The sequence below is a fragment of the Pseudophryne corroboree genome, chromosome 1 (assembly GCF_028390025.1).
Source record: "Pseudophryne corroboree isolate aPseCor3 chromosome 1, aPseCor3.hap2, whole genome shotgun sequence".
In the NCBI taxonomy this organism is placed as follows: domain Eukaryota; kingdom Metazoa; phylum Chordata; class Amphibia; order Anura; family Myobatrachidae; genus Pseudophryne; species Pseudophryne corroboree.
Genome location: NC_086444.1, coordinates 1,196,511,006 through 1,196,535,409, shown reverse-complemented (window position 1 = coordinate 1,196,535,409; position 24,404 = coordinate 1,196,511,006). Strand labels below are relative to the sequence as shown.

The following is a 24,404-nucleotide window of genomic DNA, read 5'->3' as shown; positions in this document are numbered from 1 at the left end:
CGGAGACATTGACCAGCAGCAATTGCCTCCACAAAGTACACAGGGAGCTGAGATGGTGGATTCCAGTGGGGACGAATTGATAATCTGTGAGGAGGGGGATGTACACGGTGATATATCGGAGGATGATGATGAGGTGGACATCTTGCCTCTGTAGAGCCAGTTTGTGCAAGGAGAGATTAATTGCTTCTTTTTTGGGGGGGGTCCAAACCAACCCGTCATATCAGTCACAGTCGTGTGGCAGACCCTGTCACTGAAATGATGGGTTGGTTAAAGTGTGCATGTCCTGTTTTGTTTATACAACATAAGGGTGGGTGGGAGGGCCCAAGGACAATTCCATCTTGCACCTCTTTTTTCTTTTATTTTTCTTTGCGTCATGTGCTGTTTGGGGAGGGTTTTTTGGAAGGGACATCCTGCGTGACACTGCAGTGCCACTCCCAAATGGGCCCGGTGTTTGTGTCGGCCACTAGGGTCGCTTATCTTACTCACACAGTCAGCTACCTCATTGCGCCTCTTTTTTTCTTTGCGTCATGTGCTGTTTGGGGATGGTTTTTTGGAAGGGACATCCTGCGTGACACTGCAGTGCCACTCCTAAATGGGCCCGGTGTTTGTGTCGGCCACTAGGGTCGCTTATCTTACTCACACAGTCAGCTACCTCATTGCGCCTCTTTTTTTCTTTGCGTCATGTGCTGTTTGGGGAGGGTTTTTTGGAAGGGCCATCCTGCGTGACACTGCAGTGCCACTCCTAGATGGGCCCGGTGTTTGTGTCGGCCACTAGGGTCGCTAATCTTACTCACACAGCTACCTCATTGCGCCTCTTTTTTTCTTTGCGTCATGTGCTGTTTGGGGAGGGTTTTTTGGAAGGGACATCCTGCGTGACACTGCAGTGCCACTCCTAAATGGGCCCGGTGTTTGTGTCGGCCACTACGGTCGCTAATCTTACTCACACAGCTACCTCATTGCGCCTCTTTTTTTCTTTGCGTCATGTGCTGTTTGGGGAGGGTTTTTTTGGAAGGGACATCCTGCGTGACACTGCAGTGCCACTCCTAAATGGGCCCGGTGTTTGTGTCGGCCACTAGGGTCGCTTATCTTACTCACACAGTCAGCTACCTCATTGCGCCTCTTTTTTTCTTTGCGTCATGTGCTGTTTGGGGAGGGTTTTTTGGAAGGGACATCCTGCGTGACACTGCAGTGCCACTCCTAAATGGGCCCGGTGTTTGTGTCGGCCACTAGGGTCGCTTATCTTACTCACACAGTCAGCTACCTCATTGCGCCTCTTTTTTTCTTTGCGTCATGTGCTGTTTGGGGAGGGTTTTTTGGAAGGGCCATCCTGCGTGACACTGCAGTGCCACTCCTAGATGGGCCCGGTGTTTGTGTCGGCCACTAGGGTCGCTAATCTTACTCACACAGCTACCTCATTGCGCCTCTTTTTTTCTTTGCGTCATGTGCTGTTTGGGGAGGGTTTTTTGGAAGGGACATCCTGCGTGACACTGCAGTGCCACTCCTAAATGGGCCCGGTGTTTGTGTCGGCCACTACGGTCGCTAATCTTACTCACACAGCTACCTCATTGCGCCTCTTTTTTTCTTTGCGTCATGTGCTGTTTGGGGAGGGTTTTTTTGGAAGGGACATCCTGCGTGACACTGCAGTGCCACTCCTAAATGGGCCCGGTGTTTGTGTCGGCCACTAGGGTCGCTTATCTTACTCACACAGTCAGCTACCTCATTGCGCCTCTTTTTTTCTTTGCGTCATGTGCTGTTTGGGGAGTGTTTTTTGGAAGGGCCATCCTGCGTGACACTGCAGTGCCACTCCTAGATGGGCCCGGTGTTTGTGTCGGCCACTAGGGTCGCTAATCTTACTCACACAGCTACCTCATTGCGCCTCTTTTTTTCTTTGCGTCATGTGCTGTTTGGGGAGGGTTTTTTGGAAGGGACATCCTGCGTGACACTGCAGTGCCACTCCTAAATGGGCCCGGTGTTTGTGTCGGCCACTACGGTCGCTAATCTTACTCACACAGCTACCTCATTGCGCCTCTTTTTTTCTTTGCGTCATGTGCTGTTTGGGGAGGGTTTTTTGGAAGGGACATCCTGCGTGACACTGCAGTGCCACTCCTAGATGGGCCAGGTGTTTGTGTCGGCCACTAGGGTCGCTTAGCTTAGTCATCCAGCGACCTCGGTGCAAATTTTAGGACTAAAAATAATATTGTGAGGTGTGAGGTATTCAGAATAGACTGAAAATGAGTGGAAATTATGGTTTTTGAGGTTAATAATAATATGGGATCAAAATGACCCCCAAATTCTATGATTTAAGCTGTTTTTTAGGGTTTTTTGAAAAAAACACCCGAATCCAAAACACACCCGAATCCGACAAAAAAAATTCGGTGAGGTTTTGCCAAAACGCGGTCGAACCCAAAACACGGCCGCGGAACCGAACCCAAAACCAAAACACAAAACCCGAAAAATTTCAGGCGCTCATCACTAGTAGCTACCATAGGTGCAGGGAGTGCAGCTGCTATGGGGCCCAGAGCTGAGAGGAGCCCACCTTCCCTGTTACAGTTACATACCTCCCAACTGTCCCGATTTCAGCGGGACAGTCCCGCTATTCAGACACTGTCCCGCTGTCCCTCCCGCGGGTCACAGTGTCCCGCGGGCGGGGGGGCAGTTGGGGAGGCTTTGATCACCCGCTGCTCTGCACTGCAAAGCAGCGAGTGATCTCTAAATAGATGCTGTGCGCACGCGCACAGCATCTATTCAGTGCAGGGAGTGAGCCGGGGGCTGCCCAGCTGCTCAGGGAGCGCTGGGCACGCCCCCAAAATGACTAAAACGGACCCACGGCACATGGCCACGCCCACTCGATTGTAGCCACGCCCCTCCCAATGCGAGGCCACGCCCCCTTTTTGGCCCGATTTATGAACATTCAAAGTTGGGAGGTATGCAGTTACATGTGTTATATACAGGGGTGTAGCTACCATAGGTGCAGGGAGTGCAGCTGCTATGGGGCCCAGTGCTGATAGAGGCCACCTTCCCTGCCACAGTTACATGTGTTATATACAGGGGGCATATTAGCTACCATAGGTGCAGGGAGTGCAGCTGCTATGGGGCTAGAGCTGAGAGGGGCGACCTTCCCTGTCACAGTTACATGTGTTATATACAGGGTGTAGCTACCATAGGTGCAGGGAGTGCAGCTGCTATGGGACCCAGAGCTGAGATGGGCCACCTTCCCTGTCACAGTTACATGTGTTATATACAGGGTGTAGCTACCATAGGTGCAGGGAGTGCAGCTGCTATGGGGCCCAGAGCTGAGTGGGACCACCTTCCCTGTCACAGTTACATGTGTTATATACAGGGTGTAGCTACCATAGGTGCAGGGAGTGCAGCTGCTATGGGGCCCAGAGCTGAGAGAGGCCACCTTCCCTGTCACAGTTACATGTGTTATATATATACAGGGTGTAGCTACCATAGGTGCAGGGAGTGCAGCTGCTATGGGGCCCAGAGCTGATAGAGGCCACCTTCCCTGTCACAGTTACATGTGTTATATACAGGGATGTAGCCAGGGGTGTATCTAGGGGTCCGAGCGCCCCTGGCAAAGTAAGGGCCCCCCCCCCCCCCCCCCCCAATTTGAAATAGGGGGGCCACACCAACTGCATCCCACAAACGCTGCCAAACATTGCTGTTTGGGACTCACTGTCAACGGGAACTGGCTGGTAGCAACAGCAGACAGGAAACCAAGCAGCATTGGATCATGAACTGCCCAGTGAGGTGCGGTGAGGTCAGTGGCTGAGGAGGCACTGGCTAGTATCAGAGTCAGAGTTACATACACATATATGAATGGGTGTGTTAGGAAATGGTGATGTTCGGGATGCTGGCGGTCAGATGACAAACTGCAACATCATGATTTTTAGACAGGGGACAAGGTAATTAATTTACCCCTCCTCTGCCCCCTACCCTAACCACCCTGGGTGGGTGGCTAGGACTAAAACTCAGGAGGGGGGGGGGGGGCAGCTATGGCTAATCGCAGGGGGTGGATGCGAAGACTCACATCCCATATGAACCGTAGGGTTCATGTGGGCATGAAACATGGTTGTACATATTTTGTTGCCCTATATATGTTATTTATAGTAAAAAAAAAACTGGAGAATACTCGAGTATAACAGGTGAGGCTCTGCCTCACCTGCCTACCCTCACTGGATCAGTCCACCCTCCCCCCCCAACCTCTATCAACAGACTTCTATAGGCTAGCTAACCTGCCTGCCCCAGACTATGTGTCATGGTGTTCCACCCACCCCAGACTATGGAACATCTCAGTTTAACATAATGCTATGTGGCGCAAGGCATGGCGTTGGTCACTCTTATTAACCTCTACCCTTTGCTTTTTTTCTTTGACCCAGATTGCATACTTTTTCCTGCAGTTTGTGTTTTAATTTAATTAGTGTAGTAAGTACTTGGGATTAATATATTTACTGACCCCTCTATATCCTACACTACATCACTGACTTCTCTACACCCTATACTACATCACTGATGCCTCTACACCCTACACTACATCACTGACGCCTCTACACCCTACACTACATAACTGACCTCCCTACACTACATCACTGACGCCTCTACACCCTACACTACATAACCGACCTCCCTACACTACATCACTGACGCCTCTACACCCTACACTACATAACTGACCTCCCTACACTACATCACTGACGCCTCTACACCCTACACTACATAACCGACCTCCCTACACTACATCACTGACGCCTCTACACCCTACACTACATAACTGACCTCCCTACACTACATCACTGACGCCTCTACACCCTACACTACATAACCGACCTCCCTACACTACATCACTGACGCCTCTACACCCTACACTACATAACTGACCTCCCTACACTACATCACTGACGCCTCTACACCCTACACTACATAACCGACCTCCCTACACTACATCACTGACGCCTCTACACCCTACACTACATAACTGACCTCCCTACACTACATCACTGACGCCTCTACACCCTACACTACATAACCGACCTCCCTACACTACATCACTGATGCCTCTACACCCTACACTACATCACTGACGCCTCTACACCCTACACTACATAACCGACCTCCCTACACTACATAACTGACGCCTCTACACCCTACACTACATAACTGACCTCCCTACACTACATCACTGACGCCTCTACACCCTACACTACATAACCGACCTCCCTACACTACATCACTGACGCCTCTACACCCTACACTACATAACTGACCTCCCTACACTACATCACTGACGCCTCTACACCCTACACTACATAACCGACCTCCCTACACTACATCACTGACGCCTCTACACCCTACACTACATAACTGACCTCCCTACACTACATCACTGACGCCTCTACACCCTACACTACATAACCGACCTCCCTACACTACATCACTGATGCCTCTACACCCTACACTACATCACTGACGCCTCTACACCCTACACTACATAACCGACCTCCCTACACTACATAACTGACGCCTCTACACCCTACACTACATAACTGACCTCCCTACACTACATCACTGACGCCTCTACACCCTACACTACATAACCGACCTCCCTACACTACATCACTGACGCCTCTACACCCTACACTACATAACTGACCTCCCTACACTACATCACTGACGCCTCTACACCCTACACTACATAACCGACCTCCCTACACTACATCACTGACGCCTCTACACCCTACACTAATTGCTGACCCTTCTATAGGTTACACTACACTGTAAAACATCACTGTACTACCTCTCTGCACTACATCAGAGACAGAGAAATACTGCGAAAAATAAGACAAAGGATACAGTGGACAACAGACACTGACACGCTAGACCAGTGGTTCCCAAACTCGGTCCTGAAGGATCCCTAACAAGTCACGTTTTCCAAGTCACATGGCATGTGTACTGTGTATCACCAACTGCCACATTTTAAAAATCCACAGGTGACCTGGAACTATCGAGTACCGAGTTTGGGAACCACTGCAGTCTAGACAGAGGAGAGAGTCTAAGGGGTACATTTACTAAGCAGTGATAAGAGCGGAGAAGTGAGCCAGTGGAGAAGTGCCCATGGCAACCAATCAGCACTGAAGTAACATCTATAATTTGCATACTATTAAATTATACAGAGCTGCTGATTGGTTGATGGGGAAATTTCTCCACTGGCTCACTTCTACGTGTGTGTGTGTGTGTGTGTGTGTGTGTGTGTGTGTGTGTGTGTGTGTGTGTGTGTGTGTGTGTGTGTGTGTGCGCGCGTGCGTGGAGGGGTGGAGGTAGGTGTCTAGTAGTGAGTGGTAGGATAGGGAAAAAATACTTTAAGCAGCCTTAGAACTGAGTTGGGAATCTGGTGCTGGCATTGTAGTGTCGACATAAGTACTGTTGACTTGCTGACTACATTCAACAACCCACTATTAGTATAACAGCTGTAACTATCTCCCTCTAGGAGGACGGAGGTGGGTGCAATTACATTTGGGGGTGGTTCAGTGAAATGTGGCAGCTCAACTGGCAAACATATGCACTGGAAAAATGCCGTACTGTACAGCTCTCCCTTATTAACCACCCAGTTTTAAAAGCAATAAGCGTTTTAAACTTTTTGATAAAGCTTATCAGCATCTCCAGCACGCTGCAGATGCTGGGAGATGTAGTTCTCCTTGTCAAAACAATTATGAACAATGTGCCCCCCCTGAAAACTCTCTAACACACATTACCCTCATACGCACAAATCTAAACACAAACATACCTCCCCCACTGACAACTCTTACCACACCCACACTGACACCTCCATCACGCCAATCCCCCCTTCCCCCCCTCCACACTGACGCCTCCATTACACCAATCCCCCCTTCCTCCCCTCCACACTGACACCTCCATCACACCAATCCCCCCTTCCTCCCATCCACACTGACACCTCCATAACACCAATCCCCCCTTCCTCCCCTCCACACTGACAGCTCCTTCACACCAATCCCCGCTTCCTCCCCTCCACGCTGACACCTCCATCACATCAATCCCCCCTTCCTCCCCTCCATGCTGACACCTCCATCACATCAATCCCCCCTTCCTCCACTCCACACCGACACGTCCATCACACCAATCCCCCCTTCCAACCCTCCACACCGACACCTCCATCACACCAATCCCCCCTTCCTCCCCTCCACACTGACACCTCCATCACACCAATCCCCCTTCCTCCCCTCCACACTGACACCTCCATCACACCAATCCCCCCTTCCTCCCATCCATGCTGACACCTCTATCACACCAATCCCCCCTTCCTCCCCTCCACACTGACACCTCCATCACACCAATCCCCCCTTCCTCCCATCCATGCTGACACCTCTATCACACCAATCCCCCCTTCCTCCCCTCCACACTGACACCTCCATCACACCAATCCCCCCTTCCTCCCCTCCACATTGACGCCTCCATCACACTAATCCCCCCTTTCCCCCCCCTCCACACTGACAGCTCCATCACACCAATCCCCCCCTTCCTCCCATCCATGCTGACACCTCCATCACACCAATCCCCCCCCTCCACACTGACAGCTCTCATATATACATGCCCCAGTCCCAAGACTGACAATTCTCTCAGCCCCCCCCTCCCTGACCCCCCCCCACACACACACACACACACACACACACTGACAGCACACATACTGTGCAGAGGAAACGATTATTGTTATGTGGATGGTATTACTGTAATGATTGGGGGGGGGGGGTCTAAAATGTGGGATATTTGCAGGTATTGATGTACTGTGTGTGTCACATACACAGATCTCCCCTTCCTCGCTTGTCCACCAACAGCTCCCTCACAGGCTCACACACATCCATCACCCCCCCCCCCCCCCCCCATACTGACATCTTTCTCACTTCCCACCCACACATATCCCCTCCTCCACACAGACAGCTGTCACGGACTTCTTGGGACAAGGACTCACCATGGTGTCTCAGCACTTCAAGGGGTCTGTCCATCAGTCTCCAGCCATAGTCTCTCCTCCTCCCGCGGTGTGATTCCTTGCAGGCACCCCCAGGAATAACCCGTGTCGAAGTGTAGTGGAAATGGGGGAGCCGACACGGGTTGTAGCCGTGTTAAACATCCCGTATCGGACACGGTACGTAGGTGGAAAAGGGGTATAATCCTCCTCACACTGCCCTGGTAATCATGGGCCTGGGCTGGATCTCGGCCTCCAGGGGGCGGGGCTAACTGCTTTCAAGGGAACAGAGGAGGGAGGGAGTGACTCGGAGGTGCAGGAGCTGAGGGGAGTGATATATTCAGCTGTAGCAGAAACTGCTGCAGCCAGGACTTTCGGCAGCACACAGCTTCTGTCTCCTCCCCTTGCCGCTGATTAAACTCCGTGTAAGTTGTGCAGCCTTTGCTTCACTCCCTGCCCATCCGGACTGCTCTATCACTTGGCCGCGGGTGGCACCTCCGGGTGGCGCCCCCCTTCTACGGGCGCCCCTGGCGAGTGCCATCCTGGCCAAATGGTAGATACGCCCCTGGATGTAGCTACCATAGGTGCAGGGAGTGCAGCTGCTATGGGGCTAGAGCTGAGAGGGGCCACCTCCCCTGTCACAGTTACATGTGTTATATACAGGGTGTAGCTACCATAGGTGCAGGGAGTGTGGCTGCTATGGGGCCCAGAGCTGAGAGAGGCCACCTTCCCTGTCACAGTTACATGTGTTATATACAGGGATGTAGCTACCATAGGTGCAGGGAGTGCAGCTGCTATGGGGCTAGAGCTGAGAGAGGCCACCTTCCCTGTCACAGTTACATGTGTTATATACAGGGTGTAACTATCATAGGTGCAGGGAGTTCAGCTGCTATGGGGCCCAGAGCTGAGAGGGGCCACCTTCCCTGTCACAGTTACATGTGTTATATACAGGGTGTAGCTACCATAGGTGCAGGGAGTGCAGCTGCTATGGGGCTAGAGCTGAGAGGGGCCACCTTTCCTGTCACAGTTACATGTGTTATATACAGGGTGTAGCTACCATAGGTGCAGGGAGTGTGGCTGCTATGGGGCCCAGAGCTGAGAGGGGTCCACCTTCCCTGTCATAGTAACATGTGTTATATACATTTTTCGCCATTGGATGGTACGTAGGGGTCCTTTCAAACTTTTTCCTTGGGGCCTGCAATATATCTAGGTATGCCCCTGGACCTGCTCATTATAGTGTGGTATAAAATGAACTGGAGGGCATTATAATGTTATATAATATGAACTGGGGCACTGTAATGAGGCACAATATGCACGGGGAGCACTATACATCATAATGTGAATTGGGGGTACTGTGCGGCATAATGTGTACTGGCAGCTCTGAAATGTGACATAGGGTGAACTTAACTGTGGGGCATAACATTAAATAAGGCTCTGCTATGGTTCAGAAAATTAACTAGGGCACTATTATAGGGCATAACATTAACAACTGCTGCAGAGAAGTGTCTCTCTAGAAGCATTGGGACGGGGGTCCTTCAAAATGTTGCTATGGGGCCCACAAAGTACTGGCTACGCCCCTGAACATATGTGCCGTACTGTGCCTAATATACACATCGGGGGTTCTTACAGCTGTGGTGACAGTTTTGTTTTTGCCTTGTTAAATGGATAAAATAGATTAAAATGGTCTATTTTGCCAATATAACACCTATCCAGCTGCTTAGTGTGCCAGTGCTCAGTAGACACGTAACGCACTAAATGAATGACGTAATGTCACTCGTATAGGCAGATTGGCTTGTGTTTGAATGACAGTTAGGAGCTGATTGGCTGGCGAACCATTTATCATTCGTCACCAGTGATAGCAAGAATATCATTTGTTGTTAAATCTGCCCCATAGTATTCTCGCATGCCACTTCCAGGCACAGAACGAGAGTATGCTGCTCCTACCTGTATCCTACTAACTTAAACAGTGGGGGGAAGTTTAGTCACAGGAAGTGCGTCACTGCTTCCTTATGAGGCTGCATGTTTTACTTTTAATATGTGGTGCAGTATTCTGTGTGCTGTCTTCAAAGCACTAAGATGGTTAGTGCATTCAAGCAGCTTCATCATGAAGACCCAAGTACATTAAAAGCAAATTAGAGAAAAGTTTACTGAAAAGCACCAATCAGAGCATATAAGTTAAAAGCTTTTACTATCCTCTGGAGCAGGGGTTCTCAAACTCGGTCCTCAGGACCCCACACAGTGCATGTTTTGCAGGTAACCCAGCAAGTGCACAGGTGTATTAATTACTCACTGACCCATTTTAAAAGGTCCGCAGGTGGAGCTAATTATTTCACTTGTGATTCTGTGAGGAGACCTGCAAAACATGCACTGTGTGGGGTCCTGAGGACCGAGTTTGAGAACCTGTGCTCTGGAGCATTGTCAATACATCATTACAAAATTAAGAGAATATGCCGTAACTGTGAATTTGTCTGGAAAAGGCAAACTTTAAAAGCCAAGCATCTCAGGGACAATTGTTTTTCCCAGAAGGCCTATCACAGCCAAAAGTGAGGGAAGCAGGTGTCCATGGTGGGACAATGGGGGTCATTCCGACCTGATCGCACGCTAGCTATTTTTTGCAGCGCTGCAATCAGGTCAAAACTCTGCAAAACTGCACACGTGTATGCACCACAATGCACAGTACGGGTACATAGAGGATCGGTGCTGGGCGATGGATTTAACGAAGTATCCATTCGCACAGCCGATCGCAAGGTGACTGACAGAAAGAGGGCATTTGTGGGTGTCAACTGACCATTTTCTGGGAGTGTTTGGAAAAATGCAGGCGTGTCCAAGCGTTTGCAGGGCGGGTGTCTGACGTCAATTCTGGGACCAGACAGGCTGAAGTGATCGCAGCGGCTGAGTAAGTTCAGACCTACTCAGAAACTGCACAAAACTTTTTTGTACCGTTTGGCTGCACAAGCGTTCGCACACTTACAAAGCGAAGATACACTCCCCCATAGGTGGCGACCATTTGCAGCACTGCAAAAAGTAGCTAGCGAGCGATCAACTCGGAATGACCCCCAGTAACAGCCTGGACGTTTCTGTAAAAGAACCATTCTTATTTTATGGCTGGAATAGCGCTAGTGTTCAAAGTGCCTGTCTAAAGCTGGGTACACACTGCGTGATATGTGACCCAGCCGATTGCTGACAGGGATCTTACACTGCATTGCGTGTACCATACACACTTCACAATCTGGTGTACAACAGTGCAATGTGTCTTTACAGCATGCACGCAACTGCCTTCCATCATTCATTGCATCTGACATCAGATGTAACGATGTGATGAATGACTGCCATACACACACATACTATACTGTGTACGCCATATCATACTGATCCACGTCGGAACAATATAAGCGCATGATGGTCCTGATTCAGGTTGGATTGCAAATTCTGCTAAGTAGCAGAATTTGCAATCCATGAGAATGCATGCTGGGGCCGCCCATTGCAGGGCAAGGCTGCCCGCCATGCTGACCGCCGCTCCCCCTCCTTTATCAAGCAGCAATTGCATGAAATTAGGGTTGTCTCCGCCATCTTTCCAATCGCGGCGGCTGCGTGTGATGTCACGCAGCCACCACGGCCACACCCACGGGACTCCCCCCGTTTTGATATCGCTTCCCCCGTTTCGCCGTCTTTGTCCCCGCAATTCTCCATCTCCGCCTAGGAAATGGAACGTTGAACCCCTTATCCTCTTACCCCCCCCGCAAACACCTTTTCCTGATTGACAGGTAGAGGCGTTCGCATTCATTTTCATCATTTTTGCGGTTGGATTGCGTTTTGCGATCCAACCTGAATCGGGCCCCTTTATATCTTATAGTCATACTTACCCACTTTGCTGACCCCTCCTCCGGGAGGAGGCAGCGTTGTAAGTGCATGGGGGCGTGGCCGGCAGCAGGATGGGCTGTCTGGGGGCGTGGCCAACAGGGTAGTAGCCCGTCAGTGGGGCGTGGCATCAGGATCACATCATCATGGCTCCGCCCCCCGCTATGCAGTGCCGAGAAAAGATGTGCTGTATAGCGGGGGTGGAGTTACGATGACGCGATTCAGCACAAATCGCATCATCGGACCCCCTCGGACCGCCCACTTGTTCTTTGCTGCGGGCGGCCGAGGAGGGTCGTGAAGGGGCAGCACGGAAAGCGGGAAGCTTGCCCACCTTTCTGGGGGGCCGGGAGGGCCACACGATTTTCGGGAGCCTACCGGCCATTCCGGGAGGGTAGGAAAGTATGCTTATAGTGTGTATAGCCAGTTTATGGGTTTGCTCTTTTACAGAATAATAAAACATTGTTGCAAGCATGTGGGGAAAAAATGACTAGCAGTCCTGTATGTACTATTGCAGAGAATAGGGAAGGAAAGGTGTGAGACTGCCGTCTTTCCAAGAGGAACTGATACATGACTATTGTCATCCTCATAGACACAACTGTATTGTCTGGTTTTCCTTTTCTCCTAGAATGCAGCAATAAAATGAATAACCAATTTTCACATCATCTTGTTGTTAATTGATAATATTCATTTCTTCACATCAGCAATATCTGCGTTGGTTGCTTTGTTGCCTCTGTACCTTGCTAGCTGCTAGGGAGACGTATTGCTAGCGACTGCCGTGTGAGAGATGAATGGTAAGTAGGGCAGGATAAAATTGGGATTTCAGTCTGTCACCATAACAGTAAAATAGAACGTGTCAAACAGTGTGATTGCACTTGTCAGGCAAAGGTAATGGACTTCAACCACCACTTAACAGCGAGATCCAAACCAGGCCGCCTCCTATTAAAAATCCTTTCCCGTTAAATGTTTTATCATTCCTTACAATAGGGAAATGCCTTTTGTGAAGTTGTTTTCAGTTAGAGAACGAGCTGAGTTTACTGTAATGTTCCTTGTTAATTGGACAGACAGAGTGGTGTCATTTCTAAATAACAGAGCAGGCTTTAGAAAATCATAACGAATAACAGAACCTAGATGAAAGGAAGACGCACCCTAACGAGCAAGATTATTTATTCGTGCCTCGGCTAACGAAGCTTTCACAGGCAACGGAACATACAGCGGAAAAATGAATATTTACATGCAGACTTAATGAGAAATCAGTGGGAAAAATGATTGACTTGTAATTAATACATGTTCGTTGTGTTGATCAAAAATGATTGGATGCTAAAGATTCAAATGAAGCCAGGCATATATTTTTTTAATGTATTATTATAATTATTATGGTTTTGTTTACATTTATTTATTCTGTACCACCAGAGTCTATAGCACTTTTCCTAACTGGCAGGAAGAACGTAGGTGCAGCCAGGTCCTAATTAAAGGTTCTGGGCCGCCTTAGGCTTATAGGGGGTCATTTCGAGTTGATCGCTAGCTGAAAATGTTCGCTGTGCTGCGATAAAGTAAAAAAAACTGTACTTCTGCGCATGCGTATGCGGCACAATGCGCATGCATATGCGTCGCAATGCGCACGCGCGACGTACTTTCACAACGGCCGATGTGTTTTCACACAAGGTCTAGCGAAGCTTTTCAGTTGCAATGTGCACCGCAGAGTGATTGACATGAAGTGGGCGTTTCTGGGTGTCAACTGACCGTTTTCAGGGAGTGTTCGAAAAAACGCAGGCGTGCCAGGAAAAACGCAGGCGTGGCTGGGCGAAAGCTGGGCGAAAGCTGGGCGTGTTTGTGACGTCAAATCCGGAACTGAATGGTCTGAAGTGATCGCAAGCGCAGAGTAGGTCTGAAGCTACTCAGAAACTGCACAATATTTTATTGTAGCCGCTCTGCGACCCTTTCGCTCGTACTTCTGCTAAGCTAAAATATACTCCCAGAGGGCGGCGGCATGGCGGTTGCACGGCTGCTAAAAACTGCTAGCGAGCGATCAACTTGGAATGACCCCCCATAGACTCCACCGTTAGCGTTGTCTAAGTTTGCACTCAGCAATCTGTAGCTTTTGCTGCTATCTGAGTGCAGAGATCAGTGCAAATCATTACAAAGGGGTATCTAGTGTTGGGTTATATTCTATGACTTGTTTTGCTTCTAGCACTTGGTGGTTGTATACAGGGCAGCCATCAAAGGGGAACTGCGGGGACTGGTGTCCCGTGCCCTTACAGAGAGAGGGGCCCACCCCTTGCTTCTGCTGACGATACCTGGTATCACAACCACTAACTGCTATCCAGGTATCACAACAGTGGGCTAATGCACAGGGAGGACTTTTTAAAAGCACGCCTTCCCTGTGCATCAGCTCTCTGTGAATCATTCCTGCAAGTCCGTAATGCTCCACCCATATGTAACTTCACAATGTATGACTTCACATAGGGCTGGAGCGGCGCAGCAGAATCTTTTTTTTTGGTGGGAGGGCCCTGTCTGTTTTATCAGTCCCTGGCCCCACAATTTCTGATGGCAGCCCTGGTTGTTTACCATGAGAGGTTGCTTTTGATATTCTTTCATTTATTGTGAACGCTATACTATATCTGATTTATCATAATCTTTATTGCTGCTTTTGGCGCTGCATATTGCATTTATTTTTTATTTTTGAGTTCCTGTTCCTGTGCAAACCTGGATTTATAGAGAGGGATTTCCACACCATGCCACCAAAGTGGGCAATGGGCATCATGCAAATTAGGGCTTAATTACTAAGTTGTGATTGAGCACTCCTTCACAATTGCTTTGCCTGAGGAAGTGGTCCGTTGCATTGGGAAAAGCGTAGAACGAGCCCTTTAAGTGAGAATGCACCTTTTATTTTTTTAATTTATTTTATGGTTTATTTATAAGTGTTTTTTTTAATTGTCTATATATGTTATTTTTAAGTTGTTAATTCAGTGTTGCTACATTTTTATTTTTATATATTTTTAATAGGTTATATATTGTCAGATATTCATATGAGAATGAAGAGATTAACACTCTCTGCCTGCTGTAACCTGTTTGTATTATAATTTATACGGGAAGTGAAGTGCTGAACACTCCAGTTACTGTGAAAAATGATGCTACAGAATATTCTAAATAAAATGTTAAACATAGAAACAGATAAGAAGCACTTGGTCCATCTAGTTTTATTTTAGTATTGGATGATTTCTCTATTATTTGATATCTCATGAAAATTAATAATTAACAGATTCAATCTGTTTTGCTGCTTTGGACTTGTTTTCTGATGATACGTGCCTTTGTAGAGTCATGATACTCTATAGTTTCATCTTTAGATGTTTATTATTTATGCTTTCTTTCTAAACTTTAAAAAAAAATGTATCAGGCCCTGTTGCAGGTATACAGACTTCATAGGTAATTACAGCCATACCCAGATTAAGGGGAAGGAGGGCACAGGGGATACCCATCTGTCACGGGGCCCCCAGGCCGGAGCATATTGACAGCACTAGCTCTCCCTCTTGTGCAGCAGCAGAACCAGACAGCTAGGCTGTTAGCAGGACAGTATGCAGTGCAGGCAGAGAGACAGGAGTATCTGGTGTCATGAGTTAACGACGGAGCTTCCCGACCAGAGGAGAGAGGGGGAGCTGTAAGTGACTCAGGAATCCTAGCCATGGTCTGACTATCCCACAGGGGTACAGGGGAAACCACCGGTGGGCCCCACTGCCGGGGGCCCACTCCTTCCTCTAGGGATCAGGTTCCAGACTGTGCACTTGTATTATACATGGTAGATATGTTGCATTACACTGTACAAGTCTACTGTGTATTTCAAGCCTCTGTGGAGGTTGGCCACACCCCCTTTGTAAGCTGACCACACCTCTAAGTATGGGCCCCTATCACTGCATCCCCCTGGTGGGCCCTACATGCCCCAGTCCGACACTGATCCTAGCTTCTTCTCCTCCCTGCCTGGGTGTCTAGTGGGTACTGTTATCTAAAGAGAGAATTTGGGTCTAGAGAGAGAGAAAGAGACACATACAATGAGGGAGATTCAACTGGGAATGAGGTTTAGCAAGGTAAAAAAAACTAGAGATGTGCACCGGAAATTTTTCGGGTTTTGTGTTTTGGTTTTGGGTTCGGTTCCGTGGCCGTGTTTTGGGTTCGAACGCGTTTTGGCAAAACCTCACCGAATTTTTTTTGTCGGATTCGGGTGTGTTTTGGATTTGGGTGTTTTTTTCAAAAAACCCTAAAAAACAGCTTAAATCATAGAATTTTGGGGTCATTTTGATCCCAAAGTATTATTAACCTCAATAACCATAATTTCCACTCATTTTCAGTCTATTCTGAACACCTCACACCTCACAATATTATTTTTAGTCCTAAAATTTGCACCGAGGTCGCTGGATGACTAAGCTCAGCGACCCAAGTGGCCGACACAAACACCTGGCCCATCTAGGAGTGGCACTGCAGTGTCACGCAGGATGGCCCTTCCAAAAAACACTCCCCAAACAGCACATGACGCAAAGAAAAAAAGAGGCGCAATGAGGTAGCTGTGTGACTAAGCTCAGCGACCCTAGTGGCCGACACAAACACCTGGCCCATCTAGGAGTGGCACTGCAGTGTCACGCAGGATGGCCCTTCCAAAAAACACTCCCCAAACAGCACATGACGCAAAGAAAAAAAGAGGCGCAATGAGGTAGCTGTGTGAGTAAGCTAAGCGACCCTAGTGGCCGACACAAACACCTGGCCCATCTAGGAGTGGCACTGCAGTGTCAGGCCGGATGGCCCTTCCAAAAAATACTCCCCAAACAGCACATGACGCAAAGAAGAAAAAAAAGAGGCGCAATGAGGTAGCTGTGTGACTAAGATAAGTGACCCTAGTGGCCGACACAAACACCTGGCCCATCTAGGAGTGGCACTGCAGTGTCACGCAGGATGGCCCTTCCAAAAAACACTCCCCAAACAGCACATGACGCAAAGAAAAATGAAAGAAAAAAGAGGTGCAAGATGGAATTGTCCTTGGGCCCTCCCACCCACCCTTATGTTGTATAAACAGGACATGCACACTTTAACCAACCCATCATTTCAGTGACAGGGTCTGCCACACGACTGTGACTGAAATGACGGGTTGGTTTGGACCCCCACCAAAAAAGAAGCAATTAATCTCTCCTTGCACAAACTGGCTCTACAGAGGCAAGATGTCCACCTCATCATCATCCTCCGATTCATCACCGTGTACATCCCCCTCCTCACAGATTATCAATTCGTCCCCACTGGAATCCACCATCACAGCTCCCTGTGTACTTTGTGGAGGCAATTGCTGCTGGTGAATGTCTCCATGGAGAAATTGATTATAATTCATTTTAATGAACATCACCTTCTCCTCATTTTCTGGATGTAACCTCGTACGCCGATTGCTGACAAGGTGAGCGGCGGCACTAAACACTCTATCGGAGTACACACTTGTGGGAGGGCAACTTAGGTAGAATAAAGCCAGTTTGTGCAAGGGCCTCCAAATTGCCTCTTTTTCCTGCCAGTATACGTACGGACTGTCTGACGTGCCTACTTGGATGCGGTCACTCATATAATCCTCCACCATTCTTTCAATGGTGAGAGAATCATATGCAGTGACAGTAGACGACATGTCCGTAATCGTTGTCAGGTCCTTCAGTCCGGACCAGATGTCAGCATCAGCAGTCGCTCCAGACTGCCCTGCATCACCGCCAGCGGGTGGGCTCGGAATTCTGAGCCTTTTCCTCGCACCCCCAGTTGCCGGAGAATGTGAAGGAGGAGATGTTGACAGGTCGCGTTCCGCTTGACTTGACAATTTTCTCACCAGCAGTTCTTTGAACCCCTGCAGACTTGTGTCTGCCGGAAAGAGAGATACAACGTAGGTTTTAAATCTAGGATCGAGCACGGTGGCCAAAATGTAGTGCTCTGATTTCAACAGATTGACCACCCGTGAATCCTTGTTAAGCGAATTAAGGGCTCCATCCACAAGTCCCACATGCCTAGCGGAATCGCTCAGTGTTAGCTCCTCCTTCAATGTCTCCAGCTTCTTCTGCAAAAGCCTGATGAGGGGAATGACCTGACTCAGGCTGGCAGTGTCTGAACGGACTTCACGTGTGGCAAGTTCAAAAGGTTGCAGAACCTTGCACAACGTTGAAATCATTCTCCACTGCGCTTGAGACAGGTGCATTCCACCTCCTATATCGTGCTCAGTTGTATAGGCTTGAATGGCCTTTTGCTGCTCCTCCAACCTCTGAAGCATATAGAGGGTTGAATTCCACCTCGTTACCACTTCTTGCTTCAGATGATGGCAGGGCAGGTTCAGGCGTTTTTGGTGTTGCTCCAGTCTTCTGTACGTGGTGCCTGTACGCCGAAAGTGTCCCGCAATTCTTCTGGCCACCGACAGCATCTCTTGCACGCCCCTCTCGTTTTTTAAATAATTCTGCACCACCAAATTCAAGGTATGTGCAAAACATGGGACGTGCTGGAATTTGCCCATATTTAATGCACACACAATATTGCTGGCGTTGTCCGATGCCACAAATCCCCAGGAGAGTCCAATTGGGGTAAGCCATTCTGCGATGATCTTCCTCAGTTGCCGTAAGAGGTTTTTAGCTGTGTGCGTATTCTGGAAAGCGGTGATACAAAGCGTAGCCTACCTAGGAAAGAGTTGGCGTTTGCGAGATGCTGCTACTGGTGCCGCCACTGCTGTTCTTGCGGCGGGAGTCAATACATCTACCCAGTGGGCTGTCACAGTCATATAGTCCTGAGTCTGCCCTGCTCCACTTGTCCACATGTCCGTGGTTAAGTGGACATTGGGTACAACTGCATTTTTTAGGACACTGGTGAGTCTTTTTCTGAGGTCTGTGTACATTTTCGGTATCGCCTGCCTAGAGAAATGGAACCTAGATGGTATTTGGTACCGGGGACACAGTACCTCAATCAAGTCTATAGTTGGCTCTGCAGTAATGATGGATACCGGAACCACTTTTCTCACCGCCCAGGATGCCAAGGCCTCAGTTATCCGCTTTGCAGTAGGATGACTGCTGTGATATTTCATCTTCCTCGCAAAGGACTGTTGGACAGTCAATTGCTTGGTGGAAGTAGTAAAAGTGGTCTTACGACTTCCCCTCTGGGATGACCATCGACTCCCAGCAGCAACAACAGCAGCGCCAGCAGCAGTAGGCGTTACACTCAAGGATGCATCGGAGGAATACCAGGCAGGAGAGGACTCGTCAGAATTGCCAGTGACATGGCCTGCAGGACTATTGGCATTCCTGGGGAAGGAGGAAATTGACACTGAGGGAGTTGGTGGGGTGGTTTGCGTGAGCTTGGTTACAAGAGGAAGGGATTTACTGGTCAGTGGACTGCTTCCGCTGTCGCCCAAAGTTTTTGAACTTGTCACTGACTTATGATGAATGCGCTGCAGGTGACGTATAAGGGAGGATGTTCCGAGGTGGTTAACGTCCTTACCCCTACTTATTACAGCTTGACAAAGGCAACACACGGCTTGACACCTGTTGTCCGCATTTCTGTTGAAATACTTCCACACCGAAGAGCTGATTTTTTTGGTATTTTCACCAGGCATGTCAATGGCCATATTCCTCCCACGGACAACAGGTGTCTCCCCGGGTGCCTGACTTAAACAAACCACCTCACCATCAGAATCCTCCTTGTCAATTTCCTCCCCAGCGCCAGCAACACCCATATCCTCCTCATCCTGGTGTACTTCAACACTGACATCTTCAATCTGACTATCAGGAACTGGACTGCGGGTGCTCCTTCCAGCACTTGCAGGGGGCGTGCAAATGGTGGAAGGCGCATGCTCTTCACGTCCAGTGTTGGGAAGGTCAGGCATCGCAACCGACACAATTGGACTCTCCTTGTGGATTTGTGATTTCGAAGAACGCACAGTTCTTTGCTGTGCTTTTGCCAGCTTAAGTCTTTTCATTTTTCTAGCGAGAGGCTGAGTGCTTCCATCCTCATGTGAAGCTGAACCACTAGCCATGAACATAGGCCAGGGCCTCAGCCGTTCCTTGCCACTCCGTGTGGTAAATGGCATATTGGCAAGTTTACGCTTCTCCTCCGACGATTTTATTTTAGGTTTTTGAGTCCTTTTTTTACTGATATTTGGTGTTTTGGATTTTACATGCTCTGTACTATGACATTGGGCATCGGCCTTGGCAGACAACGTTGATGGAATTTCATCGTCTCGGCCATGACTAGTGGCAGCAGCTTCAGCACGAGGTGGAAGTGGATCTTGATCTTTCCCTATTTTTGGAACCTCAACATTTTTGTTCTCCATATTTTAATAGGCACAACTAAAAGGCACCTCAGGTAAACAATGGAGATGGATGGATACTAGTATACTTATGGATGACGAGTGACTGACGACACAGAGGTAGCTACAGCCGTGGACTACCGTACTGCGTCTGCTAGTATAGAGATGATAATGATATAAAAAATATATATATATCACTACTGCAGGTATATATAATATAATGACGGACCTGGTGGACATTGTCAGCAGACTCCTAAACTACTAGTATGAAGAAGATAGAAAAAAAAAACCCACCACAGGTAGGTATACAATTATGGACGAGCACTGACGACACAGAGGTAGCCACAGCCGTGGACTACCGTACTGCGTCTGCTAGTATAGAGATGATAATGATATAAAAAATATATATATATCACTACTGCAGGTATATATAATATAATGACGGACCTGCTGGACACTGTCAGCAGACTCCTAAACTACTAGTATGAAGAAGATAGAAAAAAAAAACCCCCACCACAGGTAGGTATACAATTATGGACGAGCACTGACGACACAGAGGTAGCCACAGCCGTGGACTACCATACTGCGTCTGCTAGTATAGAGATGATAATGATATAAAAAATATATATATATCACTACTGCAGGTATATATAATATAATGACGGACCTGCTGGACACTGTCAGCAGACTCCTAAACTACTAGTATGAAGAAGATAGAAAAAAAAAAACCCCACCATAGGTAGGTATACAATTATGGACGAGCACTGACGACACAGAGGTAGCCACAGCCGTGGACTACCGTACTGCGTCTGCTAGTATAGAGATGATAATGATATAAAAAATATATATATCACTACTGCAGGTATATATAATATAATGACGGACCTGCTGGACACTGTCAGCAGACTCCTAAACTACTAGTATGAAGAAGATAGAAAAAAAAAACCCACCACAGGTAGGTATACAATTATGGACGAGCACTGACGACACAGAGGTAGCTACAGCCGTGGACTACCGTACTGCGTCTGCTAGTATAGAGATGGTAATGATATAAAAAATATATATATATCACTACTGCAGGTATATATAATATAATGACGGACCTGCTGGACACTGTCAGCAGACTCCTAAACTACTAGTATGAAGAAGATAGAAAAAAAAAAACCCACCACAGGTAGGTATACAATTATGGACGAGCACTGACGACACAGAGGTAGCCACAGCCGTGGACTACCGTACTGCGTCTGCTAGTATAGAGATGATAATGATATAAAAAATATATATATATCACTACTGCAGGTATATATAATATAATGACGGACCTGCTGGACACTGTCAGCAGACTCCTAAACTACTAGTATGAAGAAGATAGAAAAAAAAAAACCCCACCACAGGTAGGTATACAATTATGGACGAGCACTGACGACACAGAGGTAGCCACAGCCGTGGACTACCATACTGCGTCTGCTAGTATAGAGATGATAATGATATAAAAAATATATATATATCACTACTGCAGGTATATATAATATAATGACGGACCTGCTGGACACTGTCAGCAGACTCCTAAACTACTAGTATGAAGAAGATAGAAAAAAAAACCCCCACCACAGGTAGGTATACAATTATGGACGAGCACTGACGACACAGAGGTAGCCACAGCCGTGGACTACCGTACTGCGTCTGCTAGTATAGAGATTATAATGATATAAAAAATATATATATCACTACTGCAGGTATATATAATATAATGACGGACCTGCTGGACACTGTCAGCAGACTCCTAAACTACTAGTATGAAGAAGATAGAAAAAAAAAACCCACCACAGGTAGGTATACACTTATGGACGAGCACTGACGACACAGAGGTAGCTACAGCCGTGGACTACCGTACTGCGTCTGCTAGTATAGAGATGATAATGATATAAAAAATATATATATATCACTACTGCAGGTATATATAATATAATGACGGACCTGCTGGACACTGTCAGCAGACTCCTAAACTACTAGTATGAAGAAGATAGAAAAAAAAAACCCACCACAGGTAGGTATACAATTATGGACGAGCACTGACGACACAGAGGTAGCTACAGCCGTGGACTACCGTACTGCGTCTGCTAGTATAGAGATGATAATGATATAAAAAATATATATATATCGCTACTGCAGGTATATATAATATAATGACGGACCTGCTGGACACTGTCAGCAGACTCCTAAACTACTAGTATGAAGAAGATAGAAAAAAAAAACCACCACAGGTAGGTATACAATTATGGACGAGCACTGACGACACAGAGGTAGCTACAGCCGTGGACTACCGTACTGCGTCTGCTAGTATAGAGATGATAATGATATAAAAAATATATATATATCGCTACTGCAGGTATATATAATATAATGATGGACCTGCTGGACACTGTCAGCAGACTCCTAAACTACTAGTATGAAGAAGATAGAAAAAAAAAACCCACCACAGGTAGGTATACAATTATGGACGAGCACTGACGACACAGAGGTAGCCACAGCCATGGACTACCGTACTGCGTCTGCTAATATAGAGATGATAAAGATGATAGAGATGAACAAAAAAAATATAACACTACTGCAGGTAAATATTTATATAATATAATGAATGACGGACCTGCTGGACACTGTCAGCAGATTGCGTTTATAGAATAAAAAAAAAAAAAACACCACAGGAGTGTTTAACTTTTTCAGGCAGACAATATACTGGTGGTCACTGGTCAGTCACATTGGCAGCAAAAGTGTGCACTGTACTCCTGCTATAACTGCACCCCAGTCTCCCCCATAATTCAGCTGTGTGAGTAGTGAGCACTCAGCACAGTCAGATATACATAGATATATCATGCAGCACACTGAGGCTGAGCACAGATATGGTATGGAGCGTTTTTTTCAGGCAGAGAACGGATTAAAAAAAACTAGCAAAACTCTGCACTGACTGTACTCCTCCTAACAGCTCTCCCCAATCCTCCCCACAATAAGCTAAGCAGCAATCAGATCAACTAACTACTAACAGTAACTATAAACGGAGAGGACGCCAGCCACGTCCTCTCCCTATCAATCTCAATGCACGTGTGAAAATGGCGGCGACGCGCGGCTCCTTATATAGAATCCGAGTCTCGCGATAGAATTCGAGCCTCGCGAGAATCCGACAGCGGGATGATGACGTTCGGGCGCGCTCGGGTTAGCCGAGCAAGGCGGGAAGATCCGAGTCTGCCTCGGACCCGTGTAAAAAGGCTTAAGTTCGGGGGGGTTCGGATTCCGAGGAACCGAACCCGCTCATCTCTAAAAAATACTTGCTAACCTCACGCCCAATTTTAGATTACCGCGGGTTTACTCCCTCCCAATACCCATGGTATTCAATTTTTTTTAAATGGTTGTGGGGTTTTCAGCACTAAAAACCCTGTGGCACATAAAATAAAAAATAAAAAAGATACTCACCTCTTTGGGGGCCTCCAGTTGTCACTACGTCTCTCAGTGATCTCCCTTCATCTTCTGACTTGGGAGGGGGCTGCTGGGAGTCCCGGGGGCTGCTGGGAGGCTCCGGGGTTGCTGGGCAGGCAAAATGGCTGCTGAGAAATGTAGTTCTTCAGTGGTCCAGCACCCTCAAATATCACACTGCAGCACCCGGCTCCTGTCACTGGAGAAGAGCCGGAACTTTGGTGTGACCTCTTCCGAGGTCGCACCCCCTGCACTCAGCTTGTGACGCCAACTACACATACACACATTCAGGAAAACACACATACTTACACACTCACAGGGGGGTATTCAGTTGTTTGAAAAGTCAGTTGGGTGTCTGTTTTTTCCTATCTAATAGTAGACAGGAAAAAAAACAGACACCCAACCGACTTTTCAAACAATTGAATATTCCCCAAAGACACTCATACACACTTCACATACTCACTGCTTCCTTCAGAAGACCCGGCTCCCGACGCTGGAGGAAGAAGACACCACTTCGGAGGGTGAGTAATTACAGACTAATTAAGCTGCCGCTGGAGTGCCAGTGCAAGTCCTGTTGATTTTTCCTAAAAATGATTTTAGTAAAAATCAGATGTGCTATGGAGGTGCGTGAAAAAAAGATGCAGTGATTTCTACACAGAATTTCTACAGAAATCACCTTGTCTCATTTTCAATCCCTAATTGAATTCCAAAACCCAGTGGCTGCAGGAAAAACTCCTGCAGGGTCTTTTAAATGTCCAGCTCGCAACTGATTCTGCCCCATAGAGACCTCATAAGTCCTGTCCCAGT

The 24,404-nt window shown here is 47.8% G+C and overlaps 1 protein-coding gene and 1 long non-coding RNA gene across 7 annotated transcripts in view; one reads left to right on the top strand and one right to left on the bottom strand.

Moving 5' to 3' along the window:
* LOC134930166 (uncharacterized) overlaps positions 1-8,224 on the bottom strand; it is a 107,503-nt gene extending 99,279 nt beyond the window's left edge. Inside the window, exon 1 of the long non-coding RNA XR_010178673.1 lies at positions 7,985-8,224. This is a non-coding gene — a long non-coding RNA (uncharacterized LOC134930166). The remainder of the gene's footprint in view (positions 1-7,984) is intronic.
* Positions 1-24,404, top strand: part of CTNNA2 (catenin alpha 2) — a 2,737,142-nt gene that overhangs the window by 580,771 nt on the left and 2,131,967 nt on the right. The window lies entirely within an intron of this gene.